The sequence below is a fragment of the Coptis chinensis genome, chromosome 2, assembly GCF_015680905.1.
Source record: "Coptis chinensis isolate HL-2020 chromosome 2, ASM1568090v1, whole genome shotgun sequence".
Lineage (NCBI taxonomy): Eukaryota > Viridiplantae > Streptophyta > Magnoliopsida > Ranunculales > Ranunculaceae > Coptis > Coptis chinensis.
This window is the reverse complement of record NC_141457.1, coordinates 91,764,850-91,772,424: the sequence shown is the minus strand read 5'-3', so window position 1 is coordinate 91,772,424 and position 7,575 is coordinate 91,764,850. Positions and strand designations below refer to the sequence as shown.

General features: G+C 33.8%; 2 long non-coding RNA genes across 5 annotated transcripts; both read left to right on the top strand.

The window, feature by feature from the left end:
- The first annotated feature begins 1,091 nt into the window (after window positions 1-1,091).
- On the top strand, window positions 1,092-1,948 carry LOC147518933 (uncharacterized). The gene is made up of 3 exons (XR_015214163.1): window positions 1,092-1,327; window positions 1,523-1,615; window positions 1,698-1,948. It is a non-coding gene; the product is annotated as an uncharacterized LOC147518933 (long non-coding RNA).
- Window positions 1,949-2,623: 675 nt separating this feature from the next.
- On the top strand, window positions 2,624-7,575 carry LOC147518932 (uncharacterized). 4 transcript variants are annotated; one of them, XR_015214160.1, is made up of 8 exons: window positions 2,624-2,826; window positions 3,356-3,502; window positions 3,576-3,641; window positions 3,775-3,960; window positions 5,133-5,241; window positions 6,014-6,060; window positions 6,147-6,216; window positions 7,248-7,575. It is a non-coding gene; the product is annotated as an uncharacterized LOC147518932 (long non-coding RNA). The 4 variants fall into 4 exon arrangements; XR_015214159.1 differs by having other exon boundaries at window positions 2,626-2,826; window positions 3,886-3,960; XR_015214161.1 differs by lacking the exon at window positions 3,775-3,960.

Genomic DNA, 7,575 nt, shown 5'->3' with positions numbered 1-7,575 from the left:
CTTCATATAAATATTATATATGTTCACCATCCCATTATTCCATTTCTTGTTAACATGGCTTAACGATGTCCGTGACCAGTCCTATTGCGGCAATAATAAAAGTACACATACTCCATATATGTTTCAAGTGAGCATACCCTACACTTGTAAGGAGGTGACAAACTGACAATGAAAGTGGTCTTAAAAGGTACCTGAGAACCCTTCAAAGTTTTGTCACAAGACTCTATCCATTTAGTGATCTAACTTCCAACAGAACTATATTGTACATAAAAACACATAACAATATACATATAGATTGCCTATGCTCTAATTCTAGTGAATTCATAGTGTGCATGTTCAGGCTTGTAAATACCACTTTAGTGGACTAATAGTACGTTACGTACCTCAGATTGTACATTCACTCTATAGTCCTAATTGAATCGAGATTTGGTGTTAATAGTCCAATGTATTTTCCTCCAACAATTCTTGTCACACGCACCTGCAAGCAATTTCTAAGCATTAGTTTGATCCTTTCTAAAGACCAATATCCTGAATATCAAGAAATTCATCATCAACTATTGAACTCAATAAAAAAAAAACTGAAATAGTCAGTAGCAATTAAACTCTAATTACTCAATTCAATCCAAAAAAATAAAAGAAGAGAGAGAGAGAGAGAGAGAGAGAGAGACCATTATGACATGCCGAAGATCGCTATCTCTTCTCAGTAACCCCAATCAAACACTTTACTCAAACCGATATACAATATCTAGTAGTCTGTACTAAACTTAATTATGTGTAAGCTACTGCAACACGCAGGAATTTGTTTAAATATGAACGAAGTGAGTAAACATGAAGATGCAAGTAAACATCCTAAGTATGAACACTACTACAGATAAGCACATTAGCCACGGTTGATAAAATGGTATATACCACTGTTTTGCCAAAAACAGTGGCTAATAGGCACTTACCACGGTAAAGATGGCTGATCTAATTTTGGTATAAGCATATACCACTAGTATTGCGAAACAGTGGTATATATTATGCCATATACCACGGAACAAGCTAATATAGTTAAATTTTGGTTTTGATATTCGTATACCCCACCGTTTCTAAAAAATAGGTGGTTAATATTTTGCCCAAAAAAAGTATTCCGTGGATAAAGCCAATATACCATAACCCCACTCGCTAAAAAAAATAAAAATTGGAAGAAGTTGAAAAAATCGTCTCGCGCTGAAACTCACTCTTTTCAACTTCGTTCAAGATCTCTTTTCTAACTTTTATCGGTCTCTTTTCAATTAGCTAGGGTTTATCAAGTATTGATATCTCTCTCCCCAATTTTGGCTCAAAGGTATTTGCTATTCTCAAGTATGGTAGCTGGTCATTCAATTTATACTAGTAGTAGTTGTATAAATAAATATATTTGTACCAAAAGCATGTAATTGAAATATTCACCGTGTTATATTATTATTATTATTATTATTATTATTATTATTATTATTATTATTATTATTATTATTATTATTATTATTTAATTGATTAGTAGGAAATTATGTTGGAGTTTCGTGCCGGTAAAATGATTATGGACGGAACTAGAGTTGTTCCTGATACTCGTAAAGGTCTTGTTTGCATAGCAAGGGTACGTTTTTTTTTTTTTTTTGGGTTAGTTGAAATGTAGTCCGTGGTTTGTATTTGTAAACTATTTGTGTTTGTAATCTGAGGGTGAGGAAGGGTTGGTGCATTTTCAATGGCTTGATCGGACACTAAATGTAGTTGAGGATGTATCCTTTTTTCAAGTCCCCAAACACATGGCATTCACACACTAAAACTATAGGAGCATATGGGAAGCACAGATTGAAGTAAGGATGGTGATCGGAACTTTAGCTATCACCATGACTCACTTTTGCTCCTTTATTTGGGATAACTCAGTAGATGTTGAACTATATATATATATATATTCTTTTAGTTTATAGTAGAGCTATTTAGTTTGCCTTGATGTAAAAATGTCCGCGAGGATCGGATCATATTTCGATGAAGCGGTTTTGAAAAGGTATTCCGCTTGTTGAAAATTTCTTAATTAGTCATTTACTTACTCTTATCTGTGGCTTTTCATCTTTGCAATTTCCAAATGTGCTTTTTATTCAGATCGATTGAATCATCCGGGAGGGTATTTCTTTTGAAGTTCAACACGCATAATAGGAGGTTCTTCTTTTGGATGCAAGTAAGTTGTGTTGGGTCATATTGCTTCGTTCATACATTTGTATTTGTATTGCCCTTTTTGTACCTTTTGAGATTCTCAACCGCCTTGTTTTGTTTGTCCATTGAGTAAATCAGAGCCAAAAAGCCGATGGTGATCACCAAATTTGCGTCTCGATTAACCATCACATGAATCAACCATTAGGTAGATGGTATTTATATCTCTTCTAGTAATTTGAAGCTTTCATACTTTTAAGTTCATGCTTATCTATTGGCAATTTTGAAAAAAAAAAAAACTGTTTATGTGATGTAGTGGTGAAGGAGAGCACGAGGCTTCAAAGGTGCCTCTACCGAATTGTCGGATGGCGTGGTGAAGATGACATATCCTCGAGGTATTCTCATTGACATATATGTCTATGTGATGTGAGTGATTGTTGGTTTGGAGAAACTTACTTGTTTGCGGTTAGAAGCTTGAATAAGCATCGATAGTTCTATTTTTGATGGGTTAATTGTTGACGTTTGTTGTTTAGGTCATCTGCAAGACTGCAAAGAATATTGCAAAGCCCATTATAGCTGAGCAAATTCCAAAATATAAAATTGATTCAGTGGAGTTTGAAGAACTTACTTTGGGCTGCCTGCCTCCAACTTTTCAAGGTTAGTGATGCTACTCTTTAATTGGTAGTTTCTGCTGATAAATCATCTTATTTGTATTGGGTTTTATGATGGGTCATCGTGAATGCTAGTTTGGGCTCTCAAATTAGAGTGTGGGTTGAATTAGAATATGGGTTGAATTAGGAGTAAATACCATAAGAGCGTGCACTACCTTAAGATATGATAAAACCACCAAAACCACAGCCCCAAGAAGAGCTTTTGGAAATATCCGGCTTGGATTTTGTACCTCCCCTGCCAATGTACTTGCTTTATCCCAGTAATTTAAGTTCCAAAACATACTATTAAAGTATCTCCTCCAATCCACCTTACTGAAATCAACAACTAGCCATTTTTTAGGCCTTATTCGAGGAATTGAAAGAAGTCCCATTACTAAAAATGGCAAAAGCGAGAAGGCGGCAAGGGAAACAGCTGTAAACCCAACAATATTGAGTCCTCTGTAATTCAATACTAATTATTTCCCCATTGTTATCCACTTTTTGTGTGATTGTTTTGCTGATATTTGATTCAACAGGTTGCATTTATTCCTTATATTACAGCTGGGGATCCCAATCTAAAGACAACAGCAGAAGCACTCAAAGTGTTGGACTCATGTGGTTCTGATATAATTGAACTAGGAGTGCCATACTCTGATCCTTTGGCAGACGGTCCAGTTATTCAGGTTTTATTTTTTTATTTTTTTTCCTTTTATGTTATCATTTGTAAGATTTTTTTTTTTTAAAATTGTTTACTAGGCTGCTGCAACGCGTGCTTTAGCGAAAGGGACCAATCTTAATGCAATATTTTTCATGTTAAAAGAGGTAAGTACATACGTTTGTATTCCGAAGGGTTTTAATGTGTTTGGTTTCAGTTTAGTAATTCTTGATATGTCCATTAAACTTCTATTCAACGAGTATGACTGCTTTGCTGTGATGTTCTAATATGGTGATGTAGCTGCCTCCCCCTCGTCATCTCTCTCGTCTACAAATTTTAATGCATGTTCAATCCAAAGGTCTCTCGCTCCTTCTATTTAATATGCCACTTTATCAATTTCATTTTGTTTAGAATCAAAGCAGCGACGTCATCGTTTTGAGATGTGTTTGGTCACCACTTGCTTTGAACCGTTTGATTTCTGTAAAGGTAAAATAGTTCTTGTATGTTCCTTCAAAGGATTTTATTCAAGGTTAGTTATTTTTGTTTAGCTATCATGAATGGAGAAACTGACTTCTAGGTTTCCTTAAATCTTTGGATTGAAGTGAATATATGTATAATTTTTTTTTTGTTTATCCGAATTGAAGCAAAATGCCATAACGTTCCAATAACTCGACCTAGGTTTTTTGTGAATTGGATTGGGATTTGGTTATGCAATGAATTATTGGTATACAACTTTGTGATTATTTTGAACTTAATTGGAATGTGATTTAGTAAGATTCTTTTTCCACATCTACTTCTTTGTCTCTTATCTGTTTCTAATGCTCACCATCTTTATGATAAAAAGTCCTATTAGTCATAGTTATTTTGCTTTGCTTGCTTTTCAACACTAATACTTACAAAAATAAACACACAATCATATCCACTGGCAATTATATATATATACAAAGAGTTTGTTCTTGTTCTTTTAATTGGTAGCTAGGCCAATGATTGTAATTGGGTATAATTTGCCTATTGTATGTTAAGGTAGTTTTAATGACTTTGTATGTAGCAGATGAAAGTGTTTTGTATAATTACTGTAGATTTGTTGATTTAGATTCAAAATTTAAGGTTTATAGTTTTAAGAATCGAAGATGCACCTTGCGTACTTTTTCATTCTTTATATTAGAGTTTCCACTTTGCCTCAATTTCTAAATTGGTTTTTTTGTTGCTGCATCAAGCTTCTCAACTCTCTAGTCTTTTTCGTTAAATTCTTCTATGAAAATGTCAATGATATGAACTGTTTGTTTGTCTATTTTGTTGCTTTTACTTAGTGCTATGACCTGTTTTTTGTTCTTTTCTAAGTACCTAATGTTGTGTTCCATATTGCAATTACAAGAATCACTTTTCGGATGGTAGAGTTACTTTATTTTGGCTATATATTGCACGTGTTAGCTGATATTCTTCATTTGATGGTATTCCATGAATTTGACACTTTGAATATGATACATATTAAACCCCACATAAACCTCTATGGCTCTATGACCATATAATATCTACTCTTTAGCAAGTTACATAACTAATTAGAAGTGAGCCACTATTTTGCCCATCATCTGACACAATTAGAGGATCTATTTTCAAGAATTGTTAACAACATGAGTAACATGGTTGGGCGTGTTCAGGTTGTCCAAGGTTCACACCATCAGAAGTGCTTGTTGGTGTGGCTTAGGAAGTATGAGGATTACTATTATGATGTTGTTGGTCAATGCTAAGGAGATGAATGTGTTTAAGGTATTGTCATTTTCCTCAAATACTCGAAACATTTTATCTGAATCTTAGATTCTTAGTTATGCATCCAATTGGCAGAATTTCTCTACTTATTTATGAACTGTACATTCTATTATTATTATGAGCGTGGTTCAGTTCACATGATATTTAATTGCAGATTACAGAGGCAATCTTTTAAAGCACGAGGCTAGTTATACTTGTTTTTTTCTTTCTATATTTCGATATTTCCATTGTACATTTACTTCACTTTAGTGTTTGTGTTTCTTTTAGTTATTATGTCATTATGAAACTTGGCATTCAACTTATCGACGAAGACATTTGATAGGAAAAAGGTTGAGTTTTACTCTTGGTGTCCGAGTTTACGCCAATCTAATTAATCGATAACAAGCCATATTTAGTTTTTGGTCTATGCTTTGGTAGAAAAAAGTGATATCCCCATTGATCCTTTTGTTTTTGTGTGGAATTATAGCATGCATTTATTGTTGACAGGTAGTAGTATGTATGGTTGTCTTCTTTTAGTTTTCTTTTGGGTTGTTGGATTTCTTAGTATCTAAGTATTTCAAAGCACAGAAGTAAGCTCCAATGGACCTTTGATTTCATAAGGTAATCTATCTACTTGGGGTACTGCAAGAGCTGAATTTGGAAAACTTATTGGGTGTTTATTTAACATGGGATCAGTTTGTTTGTAACAAACCTTGCTCACTTAGGACTAATAACTTTGGCTGATTTATATTGTTTAGGAATACGTTTGTATTTTAATTTCTTTTGTTGGCAGCTTTGTTGGTTGTTCGTGAACATTTGGATGTGGACAAAATGGTTATGGTAAATTATTGTTTACTTCTATTTTGGTGACCTATTTACTTTATTTTGTTTAAACTAATGTTGCATTGGGTTGGTATGTTTTTCAGGTGGCTCAAGTTCAACTCAGTGGAGCATACTCTTTCAGTTGTCAGGTGTTGGATAACCTACATCATAAAGGTTAGTTTATATATACATGTCCTAGTGTTGCTCATAATTCTTACCCAATCAAAGACTGACTTTGCTAGAAGCTTATAACTACTTCAGTCGCTTAAGTATTTAACTCATAGCTGATTGGTCATTGGTAGTGTGTTAGTTCTCTGATTTATGGTGGTATTTCTAGTTCAGTTTTTTTTGTACCAAGGAGATATTCATTTTCTTTGTGTTTTCATTTTTCAACACTTCCACAATTTACAAGTGCCTTTACAAGTAAGTTCCCCATCATATTTGACAAGTGTTGTTTTTTTTATTACTTGTCTTCCTTTCTCTTGCATATATATTTGAGAAATTTCATAAAAAAAAACATTCTATATGGCCATTATGTACAATGTACTGAAGGTGAGGTTTGTACTGGGCATGGTTACTTAGAGCTCCTTAAGATTGATAAGCGACTACACCTTAGTTGTTTCGTTCTTACTTTTCAGTTATGACCTTTGATGGGATCATGTTTTGTACATGTGGACAATCACTTGTACTGCATTTGCGTTTAAACTAAGGTTCACTAATTCACTTGTATGTATATCTTAATTGGACTTATTACATGGGATAGATGGTTGCGCAAACGAAGTGCTCTCTCTCTCTCTCTCCCCATATACATGTTCCCCTTATAAAGGTATTAGTGACCCATGCCAAGCACTACAGACATTGTATTTTAGTCCAAATAGGACAATATATTTCTTTATACATTTCAACCTTGAGATGGAGTAGACTATTGCGAAGTACTAGTGCAAGGTTGCATATTGAGGTGGTAGTTGCATTATTTTTCATTACATTACTTGTCGATTACATAGGGCACGCATTACCCCCCGGTGATCTGAGAGTGGGTATTATGTAACGAAGTTTATGACGACGGAAATAATGGAAGCTTGTTTAGATAAATTTTTTTAGGGTATTTTAGACTTTGGTCCTACGCATAGTTGGTTTATTATCTCTATTTTGTGTTACTCTTTATTATTTAGTTATTATATACTTTTTTATCTTTGATCGTGCAGATGACAAATCTATCACTCAAAGATACATACACACAAGAGGAACTTGATGTTGTTCGACTTAAAATTCTTAGATTCATCCAGCATAATGGAGCGTTCGAGACAAGTGTCGAGTCTTAGCTAGGTTTTGACCCTTTTCCAGTTAAGGTGTGGTGCTTGGTCTCACCATTTTTTTTTTTTTTTTTTTTTTTTGATATTTTAGATAGAACAAATAGATTGTTTTTTTTTATTGATGCAACAAGTTAGGTCATTATTATTTTGATATAACAAGTAAATTTGGATGTTTCTTTCATTATTGATGACTCAAAAAAGTTCAAAATTCTTTTAGCAA